General features: G+C 37.4%; 1 protein-coding gene across 8 annotated transcripts in view; it reads right to left on the reverse strand.

Annotated features, from left to right (window-relative positions):
- The window catches only part of HS3ST5 (heparan sulfate-glucosamine 3-sulfotransferase 5), a 203,998-nt gene that overhangs the window by 151,430 nt on the left and 30,011 nt on the right, over positions 1-22,557 (reverse strand). The gene's annotated exons all lie outside the window — the stretch shown is intronic.

The raw sequence follows: 22,557 nt of genomic DNA on the forward strand, positions 1-22,557 counted from the left end.
CCCAGGTCTACCCTCTTAGGGCATCTGTGGAGCAGCTTGCCCTAATTACACTGGAGGTCTTCTCAGTATTTCTCCTTCTGACCCAATGACTTGTGTTGTCTCCCTCACAGCTGTTTAGGTCTAACATGAACAGTAAGAGAAGTCATTCAGCTGATAAAATCCTAAATGAAGAGTTTTGGGGTATGCTGACCCTTATCCTAGGGTAAGACTTGGGCTTGACCTCAAGTCTCTTGCTTCCTTCAGGGAAAGAAACATGTCCAAGATTTCACTTCAAACACTGCTCCGCAGGCCTTATATTTCCTATTTTGTTGAAGGTTTTTGTTTGTTTTGCAGTGTCTCTCTGTTGAATTTACGGAAAATTAGTTTCATTCTATAGGTTAAAATAATAACCCTTTCCCTAGTCTTTTCCAGTGTGAGTACTTATTAACTCTGCAGAGTTTACCTGAAGTCAATTGGTTTAGTTGCACAAATGAGAGTAAAGCGTGACTAAACTATACTTCAACCCCAGCAGTCACAGCTTTGCAGTTCTTCTTGTAATCTTTGCAGTTTTGCTTGTAATAGGCCCTACAGATAAAACAGCATTATTAGCAAATGCTTTACTTAGCACAGGGGCTGAATAACATTTTAATGTTACTTATGAGAAAACAGAGTTCAGGAGCTTTCACATGGGGCAGCTGCACCTAGCTGCAGCACAGCTCCCCACTCTTGCACCCTGCTATACGCTGCTGACTTGCCTGCTGTGGCTTGTCTGACCGTTGGCTGAATCAGTGCTTCTCATTAGACCAGCAAAAAGAGTGAGTAATTGTCTGTCAGATTAGTGAGCTGAATAAGCGTACTGTGAGGTTAGAGGTGCACCAGAGATTGTATAAGGGAGAGGGCAAGATGGGTAGAAGAGGGAGCAGCTGGTTTGGGACCACCTCTTTCATGAGCACTGTGTGGTTACATTGGTTCTGCTCCATCGTCTTCCTAGAACTGCATTATGACCTCCTAACTGCTTTATACTTCAAAGGTCTCTAATTTAACTTCTAATCAGAAATCCACTGGGAACAGAGATGCAAGCAGTGGGCTGATCTTGTAATGCGGAACCCGCAGATTGCGGTTTAACATTAACCATGCCATTTATAACAGCCCAATACACTATTCACTCTCTCTCTCTTAAGCCACTCATTCCCATTTCCCCCAGAGAGGTCTCTGCTCTTCGTTGTGCTGACACAGCTCTTTATGTGGCTGTGCTCTAAACTGGATCTATGACATGAACTTTTTTTTTTTTTTAAAAAGGGTCTTGACTTAAACTAAAAACATACCATTTCACTGGTTTGACTTACAGTCAGGGCACGAAAATTGCAGAATTGGCATAAATAATTGGCAGGTTTCAAAGGGAGGCAGGAATGCATGGCGGCTTGTCAGGAGAGGGAGGAAAACATCTTACATCCCAACAGAATAGAAGCATGAAAAAACTACAGGCTTAGTTCAAGCATTGGTTAAAACTTTTGAACAGTGTAGACAAACAGCAGATCAGGTTGTTTCGGGAAGTTATGGAATCTTCTTTGCTGAAGATTTTCAGGAGAAGATTAGACAAGAGCCTGTCATGACTGTCCTATGCATAGTTTATCTGAGCTTGCGAATTGGGATACTTTAGTTTAGTTTTATGCCAATTGGTGAAGTGGTCTGAAATATTTGATTGTTTCTATATTCCTACTATTTTTTTCAAATGAACAGAAATGTTTATTTATGTAACTTATGAAGTAGCAAAAAATATACTACAATGTTCTATCATTTTATTGGTCCTGTACTTCAATGAATATTCTTTTTAGCAAAGTGATTACAAAGCCATAAATTAATACCTACTTCATCTTGAGGAAAAAGGAATTCGAAACATTCAAATTTGAATTTCCACAGTTATGCATACTTGGATTATGTCAACGTCAGTGGAGTTACACTGTAAATAAAAACCTACTGCAATGGAGTGAGCAGTATGATATTCACTGTAAGAAAAGTCAGCTCTATAGAAAAATATGGCTTCCCCTAAATTGTTAAATGTGATACTGGATGTTCGTTTCAAGTGGCTGGGGGCTGAATTTCAGGCCCCACGCGCAGACAGGCAGTTCCTGAAAAATCAAGCTACTTTGGAACATCTCATATATCCATACCTGAAATATTCAAAATGACTGTGATAGGTTAGCAGAGAGCTAGCTATTTCAGTGTTTCATCTAAGGAAGTTTGATGTACATACACTGGACATACACTACGTTTTGGAACTCACGTATAGGAGCTTATGAAGCACAGAACAGTGCATTATTTAAAAACCTAATCCTTTTCTAGCTTGATTGTTTCTCTAGAGAGCAAATCTTAACATAACACAATTTTTTTTTACAACATGACTTATTTTGTAAGTGAGAGATCTGGTTACTTGAGGTTGCTTTGAATTCTTAAGGTACAGTTTCAGGAGTGCTAGATATTTAGGAGTCATATTTGAATACCAAATCACTCAGAGCTGTAAATGTTGGACCTCTTGCATAAAACTAATAGATGCAATTTCATATCTTTCTGGCTACTGAGAGTGTCAGCATTAAAAAGAAGTTGGGTATTACTGATAAATTAGGTGATGACAACATGTATGCATCTATAATTTATACAGCTTTTGTAATTATCACTTTAAACATATAAACATTCTCTAGATTTTAGGAATGTGTAAGGCTGGGAGTTGTGCCCCATTTGTTACACCACTTATATCTTACCCAAAAACATAGCCTTCCATTTGCAGTAACATATTCTTGTTTACTGAAAGAATTTGCACTACATTAGAGACTGAAGGAATAAAATCTAGAAGCAAACAGATTCATAAAACCAAAAAAAAAAAAAAAAGAAAACGTGCAAATACCACTCTTGAGGCATGTGATGTTAAGAAAAAAAGGAAAAGAATAAGCAATATTATGAGTGGGACAGGATCATTGCCCTAGCCTTCTCTCATGTGTACAGCATTTCAAAAAGCAACAGCACATTATAAATTCGTGCCAAGGCTATTGCGCCATTCAAAAGAGTCCACGGAGGGTTGATTGATTCTTTTTATGTCTTCTGCATAAGCATTAACTCTACAGTTATTAACCAGGTGATGGTCTGAAGTTTGCTTCAACCACAGAGAATGTAAAGTTGTCTAATACTTTCTATGATGAAAACTTAAATTATTTGTAACCTTCTCAAACTGGAGTGATAGTGTTTAAAGCATCCATGCTAAATATCTGCCACAGACTGAAATATTTTGGTAAATTTCAGTCATTTCAGTGAAAGAAACTAGGCAAACAACAATGCTAACAAATTCCTGTGGAGACAATTCATTTTATAGATTCCAGAGCCCCTAATGTTTTAGGAGCAAGACCCTAAAATCTAATACAGATATGACCTTTGTGCCAAAGATGACTTTTGCTTTTTCTTATGTCCAAAGCATACATTCTCACGGGGAGAAAAAAAAATCAATACTCATATACTTAGTAGATTAGATTTTCGTAGCCACATTTCTTTTTGGAGGTCCTGTTCTTGGTAGGCATGCACCAGCTGTGGGGTGCTGTGTGACCCATCCTCAGCGCAGAGCTGAACACAAGAACTGAGCATAGGGAGGTGGCATCCGCGGCGCAGCACGGTGGAGGGAGCTGCCGAATTCAAGTGACAAGGGCTGGGCATGCTGCATGCACGTGCATGTGCTGATGCACGTGTGTGTGTAAGCAAGAAGAAGGCTTGGAAGCGAGGAGGGAAGCTGAGCAAACGATTTAGGCACAGGGCAGGAGGCTGACAGCAAAAAAGCCTAGCTGAAGGGTTAGGAGATGGAGACTGATTTCAGATGTGGAGTTCCTGAGAAAGCAAGGATTGACAGGGCCTCAGTGGGTCTCAGAGATGTAACTCACTCAGCAGGAATACCTGCAAAGCCTAGGGCGAAGCAGATGTAGTACGAGGAATACAAGAAGTAGAGAGATGGAAACAGGACAAAATGTTGGAATGGCCAAGCCAAACCGAAAGCTGAGGAATCCAAGGGAAAGGAGAGAAAGGGGAAAGTGAGATATGAAAAATCAGATATCAAATGGGTGAAGAGATGGCTCAGGTGTTCCTTATTTTCCTAGTACCAGGTTTGCAGAAGCGCTGCAAACAATTTTGCAAAAAAATGATAAGTTTTGAGAATTTAAACTACTATAAAAGGCTAGCAAATGCAGCAAAACCACCCCCACAGGTCTTCCACGTTTCAGACTGGATTTCCCAAATCAGTGGATATTTTTAATCTCAATCTCTACACATACCATTCTCCCATTTGTAAAATGGAATTAAGAATATACCCACATCTCATAGGACATTGTGGAGAAGATGCACTAATATGTATGAATCAATAGGACAAAACAGTATTGAGTATCTGAGTAGGAAAACAACACGCAGGAAAGCATAATACCAAGTTCAGAATAGGCATAAGTAGTACTCAATAAATACCGCATAAAGACAGACACTAAACAGTGAGGAGAAAACTGTACTATGTAGTTTCTTATCACGCAAAACTGTTGTGTGTGCTGAAAGAGAGCAGGGAAAATAGGTTGCAGTCATGTGATCACTTGTCCTAATACACTCTAGAGAACTGAATTAAGATGGGCTAAACACCTTAATTCTGCCATTTCCCAGAATATCATTTCTCTGTGAAGAGGTGGTGTGTATGTGTGTTTTTGCACAGTGTAAATGTACGTTTAACTGTCTGAGCGTGTGGTAACTGGGATGTATATATTTCTATTCTCCTCATCAGACTCTGATGATAGGATAAAGCACATGTCAGAACAGTATCTCCACAGAAATTGTCAGTTTGTCCTAATTAAATCCCTCTCCTCCATTTATAGGAAGAAATTTCCAATATTCAGTGGTTCTCACGGACTCCAGTTATTAACCAAATTCACTCTACAATTAAGAATTTTCTAGCAGAGAACAAAACCACCTAGCTTCTGGGGATTCATTTTGAAGTTATTTTAGGATATGGTACAAGGAATGGGGAGTTGTTGTCTGCAATGTCCACCATGCAAAGTGGCACAATCAAAATCTTAATTGGAAATCAAGTGATTGACTGTTGCTGTAGCTGAACTAAAAGAAACTTAGATTGACATAAATGAGAAATTAAGACGCCCCCAAATCAAGCTGATTTATTCATGTGTGATTAACTTGCGACTTTTGAGCAGTTCAAGTGTGGCTCCCATGCAGGGAGGATACAGTGTGACAGCAGTAAGACCGCTAGCATAATGAGAGGTCCCAGTTATAGGAAGAAACAAGCCAGGGCTGCTGAGGTCCTAAATCATGAGGACACCCTTGAAACTACCTACAAGTTAATTTATGTCTGTTATACAGCTGGGTAGCAGTACCGATGATGAACCACTGTTGTCTTCAGCCTCTTAACTACTTGGTTTGCTCCCCTGAGACTTCCCTGAATTAACTGAACAACGTTAACTTTATGGTAGAGAAGGGAGATAAAAACTGCCTGTAGCTTCTGAAACAATTTTACTTTGAGTAGCCTATTCACACATCTAGCAGCTCAAAATACTTTGATCTCTCTATAAAGCAAAAAAGAGCTTCCTTTAAATTAAGCATACCATTAAAAAGTCTTTAATATGTGTATACAATTTGCTAAAATTCTAGTTATCTAAACTCTGACCTCTATTAAAAAATCTTCTATTTTGTGATTCACAAAAGAAGTCAATGCTTTGAACAGGTTGAATTGTTACTCCATTTTCACACATTTGCTTTGAGTCACAAGTGGGAGACATTGTCTTAAAAGGACTCCAAAGGCTGATCTTAAAGACAGTCAGAATGCTCAGATCAGAATTAGTTTTTCCTAACTAACGTAGCCTGCCAAAAACCTCTCTATTAGTGACATCCTGGCTTTTTATAAGACTAATATCACAAAAATTAAAGGACATTTGTCTCACCACTTTGCCATTAGTATAAAATTGACTTGTATGGCTAAAAAGCACATTAAGCATTTGGCTGAGCAAAAATAGCTGAGAGTAAAAGATGCCAATGAATTCTCTGGGCTGCTAAAAACATTCATAAGAGATTAAGGGCTCACAAAGTGTGCTACAGTTAAATTCTATAGAACTTGAATTAAAAATGACACTATTTAATTCTCACATAAGTTTTAAGTAGCTTATAGTTTTCTCCTTGAACTGCCTGATTGTGAAGAGCGTATGAGACTTCTATATTGTTTTATGAAAATTATGTGTAACTCGGTTCACCATCACTGCTTGCTCACGTGTCATTGACTTCAGGTAATTTAATGCCAGAAAGAGCATTTAATCATCTAGTTTCACCTCCTGAATATCACAGCCTGTTAAATGTCATCCATCTACCAGTTTAGAAACTAGTATTTTGACTAGGTTGAACTGTTTTGATCTGCAGGTGATTAACCTGTTGTGGGCAAGGCAAGAAACTAAAGTGCCACAGTTACTCAAAACCTTCCCAATAACAGGGATTTGATTAAGAATGATATGCCCAGATAATCTTACTATATGATTCATTCCTTCCTTATCTGGTGAAAAGTTTAGGCTGTAGTATGTGAATAAGATTGACCACAGGAAAAAAAAAAAAGAATTCTTTACACCATCTCCAATTACTGTTCAATAATATGCAGTACGTAATCCTAGTGGCAGCCCGTCTCTAAAACCTGAAGAAAAAGTGATAGTCCAGAATATATCTGGTCAGCTTTGCCCCAGGGAAAAGTTCCTTTCTATATTCCTGTGTTACACATTTCCCTTTTTTTTGCAAAGATCTGCATCCATTTCTTGCCTGTTCTCAAGTGATTGTGATGATTTGCTTCAGTTATTAACTATCTTCAAAGGGGAAAACTATGAACAGTAACAGACACAACAGTGAATCTCTTGCAAGGTACTTAAGCTATTCATATTACAGCGAACTTTGAAATGATTCAACATGTAATATTTTCCATTTGTTTTACCACTTAATTTTTTAAGCAATAGAACTCTTTGGTCACTACCTCATAGCAAATAAAATGTCCACAATTAAAGTTGCTGGTCTTTAGATTAGGTCTCCTCAGTTGGCAGGGCTGTTAAAACAAGTGTTTCAGGTTAAGATGCAAAACCTCACTGAGTGAGATTCTGTAAAATCCCTGGGCAAAATTTATGTTAAAAACAAACAAACAAAAACTTCTCATGACAGTGTTTTAAGTATAAATGGAAACATAGTACTGGCTAAATTTTGATGAATAGTCCATTCATTAGTATCAATGAAATGTCTCTTCCACATTTTCTACACTTCCTTCCAGGAGAAAAGTCTACCACAATACAAAAAACAAATGACAACTACTTGAGTAAAGAAAGTTTACAGACTCTATAAATAGTTCTTAAGCATATCATAGTATAAATAGTTCCTACAGTTATAGCAGTATAAATATATCCTTGATATGATTCCTTCAGCATCATGTGAACTATATTAAGCCATAAATATTGATCAAGTACCCAAGCTGTGGTGGCTGGCAGGCACGTTTTCATGTATGAACTGAAAGGAGTACAGGAAGATGACTACCACAGAGTCCTCCTCCTCCCCAATAATTCCCCCTGCCAGTGCATCTGATTTTATACAGGTTATTCAAAGGTGAGCATTACTTTAAAGGGCCAGTGCTATAACTGGAGTGTGGGTTTTCTAAAGTATGGAATACACATGAAAATATAGTAATTCTTCAACATTATAGAGTCAATTATAGATACATCTGAGGTAAGAGTTAGAAATGCCAAGATCGTGTAATCATCACAGTAGATGATTATTTTCAAAGAGATACAATAACCACAGGACCCTGACTACTTATCCCCCTGAAGATGGAGGATTTCTCTTTTTTTCAATTTGATAAATGTGAGAACTGAGATAAAGCATCTCATCTTCCAGAACAGCCGAGTAAACGTCATCTGGAGTAATAATATTGCTACTTTATTCAAGCACCCTTCAGCGCAGGAAAAAACAGTTAAGGGAAAGACTCCTGAAAAGATATGATAATGAAAGTAATAGCTGATAAACCTTGAATAGAAATAAGGGAAAAAGGCACAGAAAGGCAAATTCTTGCCAAAAGTAAACATTTGTCTCTGAAGAGACAGGTTTTCTTTGAGCATTCTTTTCTACCATTGCAATTAAAATCAGCCTGCAGATGACTTTTTTTTCTGGGAAAAAAAAACAAAAACAACAATCTCCCCCAAACTTGATATTATGATAAAAAATCATTTTATAGTTATTTATATGTATCTTCTTAATAGATATATGTCTATGTATCTCTGTAAAACTTGTTTTACAGAAAATGTGAAAAAAAAATTGGAATTCTCAGGATGCAGCACATGAGTAAGACCTTGGGCAAAAGAGGACACAGCAAAGAGCAGAACCTCCAGGTGCTCTCTTAGGTCTCATCAATCAGATCTTTACTTCTTCTAGTAAACAAAAAGTTACAAATATCCTATATTACCCAGGAAGTTAACGAACAGGACCAAACACAACACGTTAGTGCTAATCCACAGAAAAATTCAGCCACTGCCCAAAGAAAAATATCTAGAGCTAAATTCTGGTCTGCACAGATATTTTTATACAGTTTTACCCAGCCGCAGCAGCTAGTACTTTTACTTTTTGAGAGAGAGAGATTTATTGGTACAATAGCAGCAGATAAGAACACTTGACGGTATAAAGTTGTCTAAGGCCAATGCTACTTTAGGAGCACTTTGTGCTAGAATATGACAAGCAAAATACTCTTGAGAAGGCAACTTAAACTAGCAAAACTGTACTTCAGCTGGTATACTTTACTTCAGCACACCTTTCCTCTTCCCAAGATAAGTAAGTTATCTTGGGAGCCTGGCCGTGCTTAACAGGTTTGGTGATAAGAGCTACACTGATAGAATTACATCAGCCACTCCTTTGTGGTGCAGAAATAGATCATTCTGATAAAATAGCTTTCTTTGCAGATACAGCTTAAGCCAGTTCCTTGCACAGAATAAAATATATTGTCAAAATATTTTTTTTTTCAGTATAACTGCTCTTGAGCTAGCACTTCTACCTTCATTACCGTGTCACTCAGGGGTGTTACATCTAGAGTGGCCATAAAAATAATACCTTTGAATGTAGACTACTATGGGCAAAATCTTAATAATCTTGGCTTAACTGCTTCTTTATTTGCTTTTACGTGCTTTTACTCATATAGCTGCGTCAACCAGAGCATGCACTGTCAGGCTTTTGGCCGATACAGCCATGTTGGTAAAACCTGTGATGCAAATTTGGCCTTAGACTGGTGCGACTTATTCCTTTCCCATATGGGGTTGAACTACTACATACCCATTTACACTGGATGAATGTATAAATCATTAGTTGCAGCAATGTAGCTTTTAGCGAGTACTAATGCACTAATCTTAATGTCTTGCCTGAAAGGGAATTGCACTGATTTAACTTAAATGGGATTTTTAACTAGCATAAAGCTTTAGCACACAAATGTAGTCCTGTGAATCAACCGCTTTGATGTTCTTATACTTAAGCTTACTCTGAAGCATCCTCTGTACATGTCAAGAAGCTTACCCATACTGAAGGGTAACTTATATCAAATACCTCCCATTTATCATGAGGCAACGGAGCACACACAATGTACAGTTATCACGGAGTCGCTGATGCCTAGGAACATATCGTCACCTAATTACTTGCTAATATGTCAAAGCTGATAGCTATGGTAGACATCTGCATGGACATTCAAAAAGACCATATCTAAATACTTTGTATTCACACAAGAAAGGTAAATTAGCCTACCCCAAGCTTTATGTTGCTGCTACCAATATTCAGTCTATACTATTTAATCCTAGATCTGTGTCTCCATATCAAACCAAAATTGCCTCTATAGCTGCACTGCAGACATATCCTTTAATCTTTAAGCATATGAACACAGTGATTTGTGACAAGAGAGGACATCCTCATTCTGAAGAGCTTGAAACTTTAGTGTCATGTAGCAGCTTCTTAAAGAGGTAGGTGCCCACACTGTCCTGAATGAGGGCTAATAAGACATTTTTTGCATGAAGTTTTTGTGGAGTAGTTTGGATTATGCCTTGACCTCAATGTCTTTGTTCATATGTCCACCGTCTCGTATCAGTGCAAGGGTGATTTCATTCATAAGTCTAGTCCCATCTGACCTATAAAATAAAATGACCCATAAAATGTTAAAATGAAGCTAGTGTCCACAGACAGATTCTTACCTATTTAATCAGGTCATTATATTTCACCTTTGCGGTTACACCTGCACAGCCTTCCTATGTGGACAAGACTTAAGAAGGAAATGCAGGTGGTGGAAGGAATTATTCCCTTTTTTATTGCCGTGTTCTCTTTTTGAAGAGATAAGTGGGAAGAAGGAATTTGCATTTTTATTTAAAGGAACAAAAACTGAATTTGCATTTTACTAAGAACTGCAGTTCTTTTCTCAATGCCTAATAAAATATTGATATTAAAATAAACAATGAAGGCACTGAACAAACAAAAATTTTAATTAGTGCTACTAAATGATGAATTCAATTTTCTTTTCATATTTAGAAACCTTTCAGATGCTGCCCACTGCTCATTTTGGATTCAGAAAAATGTAGTTTTTTAACTACTGCATCTAAAACAGGAATATAGTTTAAACAGCTGGAAATGAAAAAAAAAAAAATTAGTCCTCCACTGTCATGAGCCTGAGCTGCTAAGGTCATATCTGAGCTGCAAAGAGTTACCACAAAGAATATCAGCATGGAAGAAGAGTCTTGGTGGAAGGATGAACAATAGGATGGGGTGACTCTAGGAAGGACTCAGGGGGCTCCATAGGAAAGGTTCTGGAGGACAGCAGAGGAGAGGAAAATATCTTCCTGGTCTTCTCTTCCTCTGAAATGAATGACTGGTCTCAGTTGAAGGTGGGTGAATTTCTATATGGTTACTGATTAGAGAAGACTTTTAATGAGGATGATATTTTACTAAACACAATATAGTAATAGACCTATTTCTTAGCTGTGTGTATTTGATTTGCAACTTCAGGTATTTTTTGTTTCGAATTCTTTTTAGCTTTTTGCTTGGATTATCACTATTTGTTTAATAGTGACAAAGGGATGAAATGAAGCCTCTCTGCTCCTCCACCTTTGGTAGGCTAACTTTTACCAAGTGTTACCAAGTGTGTGAACATAACTCTTTGGCTTGTGCTAAAGGAGGAATCTCATGTTTCCTTTCTCAATGCTAAGTAGGGCCAGCTCTGCCTTGTTTCTAAGAGCAAATAATACTGGGTATGTTCAGACCCTCAAGGCAAAGGGTCTTGATTTTTATTGAGCTGCTTTACTTCCCATTACTGATTCCTCATTTATAGATCAGTAAGAGCAGGGGGACAGTTCTCCTCTCAAAAAAAAAGTGGATGCAACAGAGAGAGAATGAATTCACAGAGGACAACAGGCAACATGAAGCAAAAGTAGAGCAGGTTTAACTAATGGAACGTGCAGTAGCTTCTGCTGGGGATTCCAAAAGAACACATACACAGAAGTACTTCCCTTTAAATTAATAAACACTACTACAAAAATAAGGCATTTACATCAATAAATAAACAAATAAAGCAAGTATTTTAAAGGTATATTATGCACATTTAATGTCCCCTTGGAGCATGGGCTGTATGCTTCATGTAGTTCACTTACTGTACACGTGCAAGAATGAAGATAGTGTCAGCCTTCTTGTTAGTGGTGATCCTCTTTAGAAAACTACTGAAGGTTGTAATATACTTAATAATGCAGAAAGGTCTACTTGTCAAGGGTGTTAAAAGCCCTGTATTAAAATTCAGCCTCTGATCACAAATTAGAATGCTCTGAAAGTCTGAGCAAATTATGTATTTCAGCAAAGCAGGAAAACATCTTTTCTTTTACTTGAGACCAAGAATATTAGGAATATTAGACTCAAAATTCTGTCTACATGCAGATTTTTAAACATTAACTTTTTCTGTACCTAAATTCTTGTTTGCTGAAATCAACAGGCATCAAAAAATTTATTCTTAGAGGTCTATGCTCAGGACTTCATAAAAATTGGACTCTCATGGTTATTTCAAGCTGGATAGGCAGAAGACATCAGAGTTACTATTCAGGTGTTGATTCTCAGAAAACTTGGGCTTCTGTCAATGGTGAAGAAGCTGTTTTTGTTTGTGAAGAAGCTGAGAACGTTTGTTCTCAATGTGAGAACAAATTATGGATGCTTGACATATGTGTGTTTGGGACAAATGGTTTTTTGCACACGTAGCAGACTTTCAATTTGTATTGACCTATGACTCAATTTGTGGCCTTTTTTTTTGTCTGTACCCTATGTTCTTAAGGAAGAACACTTGTCAGTGTGCTTAAGAGAAAGGAAATAACAGGGAGGATGTTATCTGTCCTTTCTGTTGCCAAACCTATGTGCTTAGTAGTAATTTGCTGATCCAATAAAAGGTAGATTAACTATCAAATCTGCTGTTTGAGAGGGACATCAAAACTGTAAATATTTTCTCCAGTAACACTGACAAACGATCCCCTTACTGGCAATTACTTCTTTATCTCTCATTTATTGCTGGATAATGATACAGGTAATACTGAAAATTTACAGATAAAACATTTGTTTTCCTTGTAATGATATACGCACCCAAAGTGACATCAGATGATCTAAAAGCTTGATTAAATTTTGATAGTTCGCAGGCTATCAAACTGAGTAGGCAAATATGAAAGGATCATGTTACATATAGTTTCAAAAAAAAAAAACCCAAAAGATGAAGAATAAAAAGATTAAAAACAAAGAAGACAAAAATGAAAAAGTAAAATAACCAATAAAAGAAGTGGAGGATAGGATGAAAAAACTCTTACTTGATCCCTGTAAAAATAAGCTTCAAATAAAAGGAATATACATGTACAGTGATCATGTTCAATGTGGAAGACTTTGGTTTTTACCTTTCTTATGTCACTTTTTTATTTGAGCCTTCCCTCTCCTCTTTTGTATTTTGTTTTCCGTGTACCTTACAATATTTGTAACTTGCTTATGTTCACTGCATGCAAGGTCAACTAGTAACACTGTATCCTCCCAAATCCTCCCACTCTGTACTTCACCAGGCTCTAAGAACACTTTTTATAAATGGGATGTACTATTTGAATATCTTTACCAAATAGGGGATTATGCAGAGTGCCAAGTAAGCTCTGCAGAGCTCTGAACTCCAACAATGTGCTGAGTGGAAGTGCATGAGGTTTTTGTATTCAGAGTTTCTACAGACATCATATAAGTCAGTATCTGTAGAAAGGCTAAATAAAGGAACCATATGAAAAGATTTTGCAATTTTGTGAAGTAATTCAAAAAGCTGCTGATAAGCAGACTGGAAGTCAGTTAAAAACATAGAGACAAAGGCTTTTTTTTTTCTGAATTAATGATGTGAAATAAAGAGCTTTGCATTGTATGACATCTTAGTGTAAAGTTAAAGATATCTCACTGTATGATAGTAGGCCTAGCGGTGGATGGCATCTCAACTGAAAGCAAGACTGTTAGGAATAAGGGCAGATTTCAAGGTACATCTGATCTTCTGTATTATCCTTAATGTTGTTAAACTTAAGTAGAAAACTAGGAAACTGAATTCAATTCTCAGAGCTTTTTTCTTTTCTTTTTTTTTTTTTTTTTAAGAGCAGCCAGCGTAGGGGGGCTGACCTCTTCTCATCACTTCAAATGCTAGTATGACCTCAGAACTGAAGGAAGTCTGCTAATTTCAGCCTTCTGGGTTTGCTAAGACATTTGTGCAGAAAATCACTTCCTACATGCTATTCCATGAAAATCTCACAACAGAGCTGGTGTCTGGGGAGAAGTACTACCCTGAGCGCTATAAAAGCATATGCCTTAATACATATTTCAGGGAAGCAAAATGTACTGAGTGCATAACAGCGCAAGTCAGATATGACTAAGACAGACCTCTTGAATACTGAAGGGGGGAAAAAAAAAGACCCTATAAAAATGATTTACTAATTAGATAATTTCTGTTATTCATTGAGATCTTTGACATACAAGGCCATACGCAGGATGTCACAGAAGAGGACTCAATAAATCAATAACTTTAAAAAAAAATTGATTATTCATCAGTTAAAATGTCTGGAAGAGCTCTTTGGAAGAGAAGGTAGAGCACTCACTGCTCCAGCCCCCGAGAGGCCCAGGGCAGGGTTGCTGCCATCAGGAATGCGACTGACCCAGTGAAATGAGGGAGCTTTGACCTCCAGCAGCCAAAGCGGAGACGTGCTCCCTTCCATACAGTTTTGAATTCTCTTAACATAGTCTCTTAAGTTACGTCTTTCTCAGGACGTAACTGGGCATAACAGTGATAAAATCAACATTAATCTCATACTGCAGTGAGACAGCACTTCACCCTGTCTTTTCCAAACTCTGCTCTTGAAAGATGCTGAACACCAATAGCTCTTACAAACTTTCAGGAGAACAGCAGCACCTGGGGACCTCTGAAAAAGCCCATCCTTGGCCAGTCAGTCGACTACCTATCCAGACTATAAAGGGAAAGAATGAAGCTTTTGCCACATTTTGGAACACACTTGACATTTACAGATGAAAAGGTGCTGTTTTGTTTATACCATTATTTCTTCTGCAAAAAGAAACATGTCCAAGTGGGATTAGAACCAGGAAAATGCACAGAGACAGAAGAAGGTATGTAATTCCTTCCTTCAAATACATGCAGTCTTCACTCTCCCTTCTTTAAAACTGTGTAAGCATTTATATATCATCATAGAAAGGTTCTGGAAAGGGCAGAAAGAAGGCCAAAGCTTTCTCTACACTTGAAGTGACTTCTTGATACAACTGTGTGTTGCTAGAGCACATGAAAACATAGCTTCTTAAATATAGTTTGGCACACTTATGCCAGCAGAACTTTGAAGTATGGTCTGGAACTTGCAGCAGTACCTATTCCTCATGCTTGGTGCAGGCCTTCTCAGGACACATGAAGCCTCATGCCCACCTGTGAAGCAACCCCTCATGCGATAAAGAAAGGGATCTTGTTGAACAACATTTTAACGTCAAATAATGTATACCTAAGGCATTCCAGTTGTAATCTGAGGAATTTTATTAGAGATTAATCTGACCTCTTTATTTGTTTACATGTTTATGAATTTATGAGTATATTATGGCTGATTTAAAGCCTGACCTTTTCTTCCTTAGCCTCTAAAACACTCATTGACATTAATAAGAATTTTGGATATGCAACAGTGCAGGATTGGGTCCATAATACTCAGGCATAATTGAAATATTAAAAGGTTATTCCAGATACGCAGTGCTCTTGACTGCAAAATTCTATAACTAGAAGTACTGGGAAAGCATTCTGATCGTAGCAAAATTACTGCTTGCAGCCAGTGATTTATTTCATGCCCTAATGTGCTAAAAGGTCAGTAGCCTAAATTTATCTCAGTGCTTTTCAACAGGTTATGGCTTCTATAGTATGTTCATATATCAGCCACCATGAGATACAAATGTTCAGTCTAATGTCTAAACTCTTCAAGTTAACGGGAATTCCTTTAGATCTGAACTTTGCCTTTTTTCTCCTGTTTTAATCTGCACATAAAATCACCTTGCAGCAAGATATTATATTCTCACTTTTTGCCTTGTTTTGAGCTGCTACTAACAGCTTTTAATTTGGAAAGACTGTCTCCGAGTTTACTGCGCCTGACTGGTTTCAGCTCGTCTCCCTAGCCAACAGAGCATTTCATTTCTCCTGAAGGTCACCACAAGCTGCCAAGGCTTTGAAAACACACCAGCTTTTCATTCATGCTGCAATCTAACATTGCAGTACCATTAAGATAAATGGAAACAGGTATGTGTGTACAACTTTTTCTATCAACTATTACCAAATTTATTATAATACAAAATAAATTAGGCCATCAGTGAATGAGCAAATGGTAATAACTGACTCGCTTCAACTGCATCCCTTTCTTGAAGTTCACTAGAAATTATTCACTAGAAATTAATTCCTTCATTACAGTAGTTGGACTGGATGCTGATAATTATCTGTATAAACCACACCATCATGTCATCGGCTTGTGGAAGTGGCTCTTCCAACTGTATGTGGCACGACTAGTTGCAACAAACTGGTGATGTGGTAAGCTGCATGGGTCCAAACTCTCCCATAAAAAGAACAACGCAGTGGCCATCTGTTGGAGGAGGGAGGCTATTAACTGTTTTAGAGGCCTGGAAGTGGTCCAGTATTGTTCATTCTGCCACAGAAATGAAATGACCCATCCTAATCAACAATATGCATTTTAAAATTGTCATTGTGGGGCTCCAATTCTTGTGTTGTTTGGAATCAATATATATAGTGCTGACTCACACTGCTAAAACGCGTACTCCTGTGATCTGTTTTCAAGCTGAACTGTTTTCAAGTTTCTGTGCTCTCCAGTTTACAGGATTCATTTAATCACAGAAATTACTTAAACTTAAGACTCAAATTCTAATTAAAAGTATAAAAATAAAGACTGCCAGAAGAGACTTAGTTTCTTGACAGCTCTGCTGAACATTTCTCTTCAGTAGTAAAAAACACTGTGGTGAATCACGACCATAAGACTAAAAAAATCTGTAAGAATCTATGAGAATATTCATAATAAAGAAAATATTTTAATTAACAAATTATGGAGTCTCTTGAATGGTTAAATTAATTTTATTTAAAAGATAAAACAAAGAAAATGTTTATTTTCTGAACCGTACAACTTTACAGTTGAATATCCTATTTAAACTTGGGAATTCTGACTGAATTTAGAGATTGCAAGGAGCTCTTGGACCTCCTGTTGCAGTAGTGGTAAACTCATTAACTAGATGTGGGAATAGCATAATGTAGGCACAATGCTGTGCCAGTTTCCTCAGAAAAGCCTGCCAAAACCCATTAAATGGGCTTATCAATACCTCTGCTGTTTTACGACTGCAGCTTCAGGAGAAGTTTTGCAAATAATGCCTAGGTCTGTGACAGTCTTGCAATACATATAACTATTTGCTAAAAAATCAATTAAATTAATTCTATTTGTGATTTCTAAGTGCATATCTCAAGTAGTGAATAACTAGCATATTGTATCAGTCCAAAATAGAAAATTTTGAAAGATAGTTAGCAACACTTACTTACAAGGTAAAGAACGGAAGCTTGTTTCACACAGAAATGTTCTTGTATTCATTCTACATTTAAAAGTCCAGCTAATTAAATATTAAATAAATATTAGACTAATTTAGTATTGCCTATATTTAAATTTCAGGCACAGAAACCTTTACTGGAGCAAGCTTCCATGTCTGAGCAGTGGTACTAATGGATTTATAAAGCAGATATTTAAGAGAAAAGGAATAGCCTTTTATGGAGTTTCTATCAAAGCAATGATATTAGAGACTGGTTACTTGCTGTAAAGATCTAATTAAATAATTCACCAGTGGAACTGGTCTGGTCCTTATCCAAGAGTTAAGAGTTAGAGCAACTCTCTTGTCTGACTGAAGGTCTGAAATGGAAAAGGAAGCTAAATTATATATAATCACTTTGGGTCAAACCATCCTCCAAATATGAAGAAAATTTGCTCAGGTAAACTTTGTCCAGAAAAACTGCTCGGTTATCCTCTTAGAACTTTGCATAGGGCTGTTTTATTTTGGTTTTTTTTTTTTTTGGTTAAGTATAAGGTGATTTTCTGTCTCCTGTCCTCACAACAAAATGAGTAAAGGCTGAAGACCTTGAATCTGCAAGATCATTTTGGTCACTGCCACTAAAATCCTGCCTTAAATGAAAGTTAGGCAAAGAGAGAGATTTTGAAATCATGCATGAAGTTTACAAGTGTTGGGGGAAAAATTATCTGAACAGGATTATCTTACTTAACCCATACGACTAGGAAGCATGCAGTGGATGTGCTGCTAAAGTACCTGTATATTTTTGACTCACTGTTGGGCTGACTCCAAAATAGTCTATTTTTCATATAATTACATGCACTGGAATAGTAACTGCAAATAAGCCCTTACAGTATTTTATAAGCTGTTTTGCTGTCATTTTGGATAATCTGAATTACTGTCTAAGCATGAATCCAGAAGTGGTAACAAAATATGTGTTTTTTTCAACAACTTCACCGTCATGTAAGAATGGATGAGAGGAGGAGAATGGGAAATAAAATACTGCCAATTATTTTATTTCTTTGTGTGCAATAGCTGAAATGGGCAATCACTCATTGATATGTTCAGATCTTCTCAGAAAAGAAGTGTGCCAATCTTAAGGAGTCTCATACTAAAAGCTTGAATGTCAGTGTGGACATGATTGCCATCAAATAGTAGAAGAGCAAATATTATAACCAGAACAAACTTAGCACCAGCATAGTTCTAAATTCAGCTTAATTAGTGCCTGATCTGTGCTGCTAACGTATTTCAATCCCACTTCTATAACCTTCTCTCTCAAAAAAAGAGCAATACAAGCAAATATAGACATATTAGATGGGTTTCCTAGGTAAGTGGTTACTTAAAAGTAGTGATTCAGATCAGAGTCAAACTTGTAGAATGCTCTTTCTTTTCTCAGTATCTATAGATCAGCTTTTTGGTGGCTCAAGTTAGCCTTTGTTTGATACTCCTTAAAATGACTGGCTACATGTGGGGCTTACTCGTCTTCATGCACTTATTTTATAGGTGTATTAATGGTACTGCAATGTTATGTTTACTAAATGCTAAACAAATGATACAGAACTGATCCACAACTCAGCTGTGATCCATACTAGAGAAAAAAAGTTATCTACCGAGCCCCAGAGAGACCTTGTCTCTTTTTGCAGCTTCTTCAACTTTGGCTAAAGATTTTGCTCTCGCCGCAAAGCCAGCAGAGCAGTTCATATACCTGCTCCCTAATCCACTACTGATAGAATCAGCTGGCTCAGTTCAGACGGTCAGTTTTAGCTGTTTAAGTAGCCTATCTCATTTTGCCCAGGAAGCTCTCTAGGGAGTTGTCACCCCCTAGTCAGAGCTGGGGATGATGGAGGGACAGTGACAGACATGGAGGAGCCAGCGCTGCAGAGCTCATAGCTGCCTCAGGAAGGACCCAGCTGCCAGTTCAATTCTCTGTGGCCTAAAGCTTCCATATACTTCAGTAGGACTACAAGGATAATAGAAAAAGGAAAAAAAAAAAAAACGTTCTGTTTGTTATAGAATGAAAAATCCCAAGCTCCTATATGAACTTTACCTCATGCTACCTTCTACTCACCATAGAAATGCTCAGCGAGAAGGAAATAAAACGAGAAAGCTGTCTCCTCTTGCGATTTGTTCTCATTGGACTTTGGTCTCCTGGCTAACTAAAGAACCCCAGGTGCCAGACAGAATACTGTTTGCAATAACTTATCTTGTTTTGGTCAGTTCCTCAGCTCTTCTAGCCAACAGCAACACAGCAGATACCTGTTTGTATTGCTGTTCTACAGTGTAACAAAATTAGAGGTAATTAACCCTTCCAGTTGAATCAGCATAAGTGGCATGGCATATCTCTAGTTCCTGCCATTTTCACTGCCTACAGAAATCTTCAACGTGTACAGGAACTTGTACAGGAAATTCCTCTGTTTTCGATCCTGGCTTGTAATAGTGATAGTGTGCATCACACTGTTTGACCTAAATGACACAACACTTGACAATTAGCAATAATCTAACACAATAATAGCATTACAAATGTGTTTCTTGGCATATGCTGCTGGATATTAAAAAGTTAACTCAGAAAACATAAGATGAAAGAACAGGGGCTGTAAGATGTGAGGAATCTATAGGATAATATATGTGATGTTATGTTGGTTATTTATTAGAGTTCCCCCAGGGGGATTTTGAAATAAGAAGAGCAAACATCATTAAGAGCTTGGAAGAACATGAGATTTTCTGCACACCTCTCGTTAAAAACAAACAAACAAAAAAACCTACAACCTATTAGATGTAACTAAATGAGATTTCAGCAAGCAGGATCATGTTTTTTTTTTTTTACTAGGCTACACTCTCATCACACTGAGTTTGCACTTCACCTTTAGCTATGGTCCACAAAAAGATTAGTAATTTCATACTGAAATGCGTGGATCCTAGAGAACTCTCAGCTCAGCTGGAACTGTGCCATGTTTCTACTCCACAGAACCACATCCACTGCTCTAACTTTAGTCTAGATCATTTTTATAGATTTAATGTAGAAAGCAGTCAAATGATCATGCTAGAGTAACTGAGGAGACAGTATAATCTGATGGAAGAGTGAGTCCGAACAGCTGTGAGCAGGCTGAGAGCAGTGTTGGTTTAAACAAGTTTTGCTCCTGGCAGAGAAGGTCGTGTAACCACAGCCTTACTGTGCTTACCTCTTTTGTTGTAGGCAGCTTATAAGTAAATTAAAGGTGGGGAGGTAGTTCTACCAACAGCACTATTTTTTTGTACAGAGAGAGTAAAGCCAGTCATTGAGACAACTTCACAGTTGTCTCAACAATTTTACAGAAAATCCTGTTACATCCACATCTACAATAAGGCCTTATTTTGGCACAGGGTAAAAATCAGGATTCCCCCTTGAGCACAACAGCACAGCTTTGCCACGGTTGGAACAGCAGAGGCGGCTTGGTGCTATATGAAATGTTCCTCTCTAAGGGCTTGTCTGAATACAGATGTTTTTACTTAAAACATTATAGGTCACCAGTATAACTCCTCATATGAATGCTCTCATACTGGAGGTGGTAACCTTAATGGTTTAAATTTCAAGTTTGTCCTCTTTTTTGTGTTTTCTCTTTAAGCCAAAAAAAAAGTCAAAAAGAACTTTAAACTATCAAAATGAGAGAATATACAAAGTGGATTTACAGCAGCAGATTTACAACATTTTAAAACCCCTTTCTTGCTTACACTGGTGTACTTTCCCTAAGCTGATAAGACCATAAGGCTTAGCAACCTCACTTGTACTCTGACATGAGTAAGAGCTGATAGACTGGCATGTGAAGCGTGCTGCTCGTGACCCATCTCCTGCCCAGCTCACAGAGTAGCATGCACCTTCCTCTCTTAATGCTATGAAGAACTTCTGTGAACGTTGCAGAAGGTCACAGAGCGAGATATTGCCTAGATACCATAAAATACCATACTACTGTATTATGGAACTAAATACCCTCAAGAATGAAACATGGCAGTTTCCTGATAAGTAATTGGCTTTCTCCCACCCACTGAAAAGGAAGAGGTAAAGGCTCTGTATAACATATGTCTTGATACATTCAGGTTATACATAGTGACAAAACACAATATGCCAGAAATTATTAGGTAGTTTCATACCATTAGGCAGAAATGAAGAGGGGAAGTCATAAAAATTTGGCACATATTCAGCTAGACAGCACATCTTTATTGAATGAATATACGTATGTGATAAGTGACCACTCAAGAGACCAGTATAAATCGGCTGTATAGCAAAGAAGGTCTTCAACAAAAGGTCAAATGAACTTTTCTGAAGACCACATGGGGATATTCTTAAGGGATCACTTAAGGAAAATGGTTGCTCATTGGAAGTGATTCATAAAATTACCAAAAAGCAAGAATATAAGGGCTGATTTTTCTGAAGGGCAGGAACACCTCTAGATTTACAAGGGTTTGCTGAATAGCCGTACAGTGCTACTACTACTATTTGCCATTGCAAATGCTAATAATGGAGATACAGCAATAGCAATGGAGTTCCTTTCCTGGAACAGAATAAGCTGCAATTTTGTTTTTTTGTTTTTTTTTTTTCTGTTTTAAAAGCATTTATAGAACCAGGGAGCTGTTATCATACTTATGTCAGTCAGGATGATGAAAAAAATCTCACCCCTCCCTGATCCAGCTATGTTAGCAAATTGTTTTAAGGGCAAACCTGGTCTAAGTAAAAAAAGTTAGAGACTATTCTTTTTCCCACGTTAAGATCTGCTTGTTTTAGTAAGAGTCACTGGAAATGTTTTTATCCTTGTTGTACTACATTTTGTTTGCAAAATATCACTATAAATTATACTTTGGATTTCAAGCAATTCCTGCGACTGTTCTTCTGCTTCTTCCTGTTATTCTTTTTCTCCCTTTTGCCCACCTCCTTTGTAACAGTGTGCTATCTCTGAAGGTAGAGTTCATTCGTGGGAAAAGATACAAATAAGAATGTTCTACCTTGCATGAGAAAAGATGAACACACATTCTCAAGTTAAGATATACCTGATCAAAATGACTTGTATGCCAACTCTGAATAGAAGTGGATGCCATATTAATTAATTCCAGCCACTAAAATTAGATTCCTGATTTGCTTAAAAGTAGACACTACAATAAGGGGTTTACACTTGATCTAGTCCCACTAGGCTTTCTTTATAGTTAGTGAAGAGAAATAGGTACTTCTACGGCATGTTTTGTCTCTTTCTAAAGTAGACATCTGAAACAGGTCAAATGAATCATACCCTAAAAATGTCTCTTCTTTCCCTTTGACTATAAAGGGCATCTAACTGAGATGTTTAAATTTAGGTGAGATGAATCTCAACCCTACTATCTATAACCATCACAGGATAAAAGGCAACACTGAACAGAAAGACAGATTTCCTCATG

Source organism: Struthio camelus, chromosome 3, assembly GCF_040807025.1.
Source record: "Struthio camelus isolate bStrCam1 chromosome 3, bStrCam1.hap1, whole genome shotgun sequence".
Classification (NCBI taxonomy): domain Eukaryota; kingdom Metazoa; phylum Chordata; class Aves; order Struthioniformes; family Struthionidae; genus Struthio; species Struthio camelus.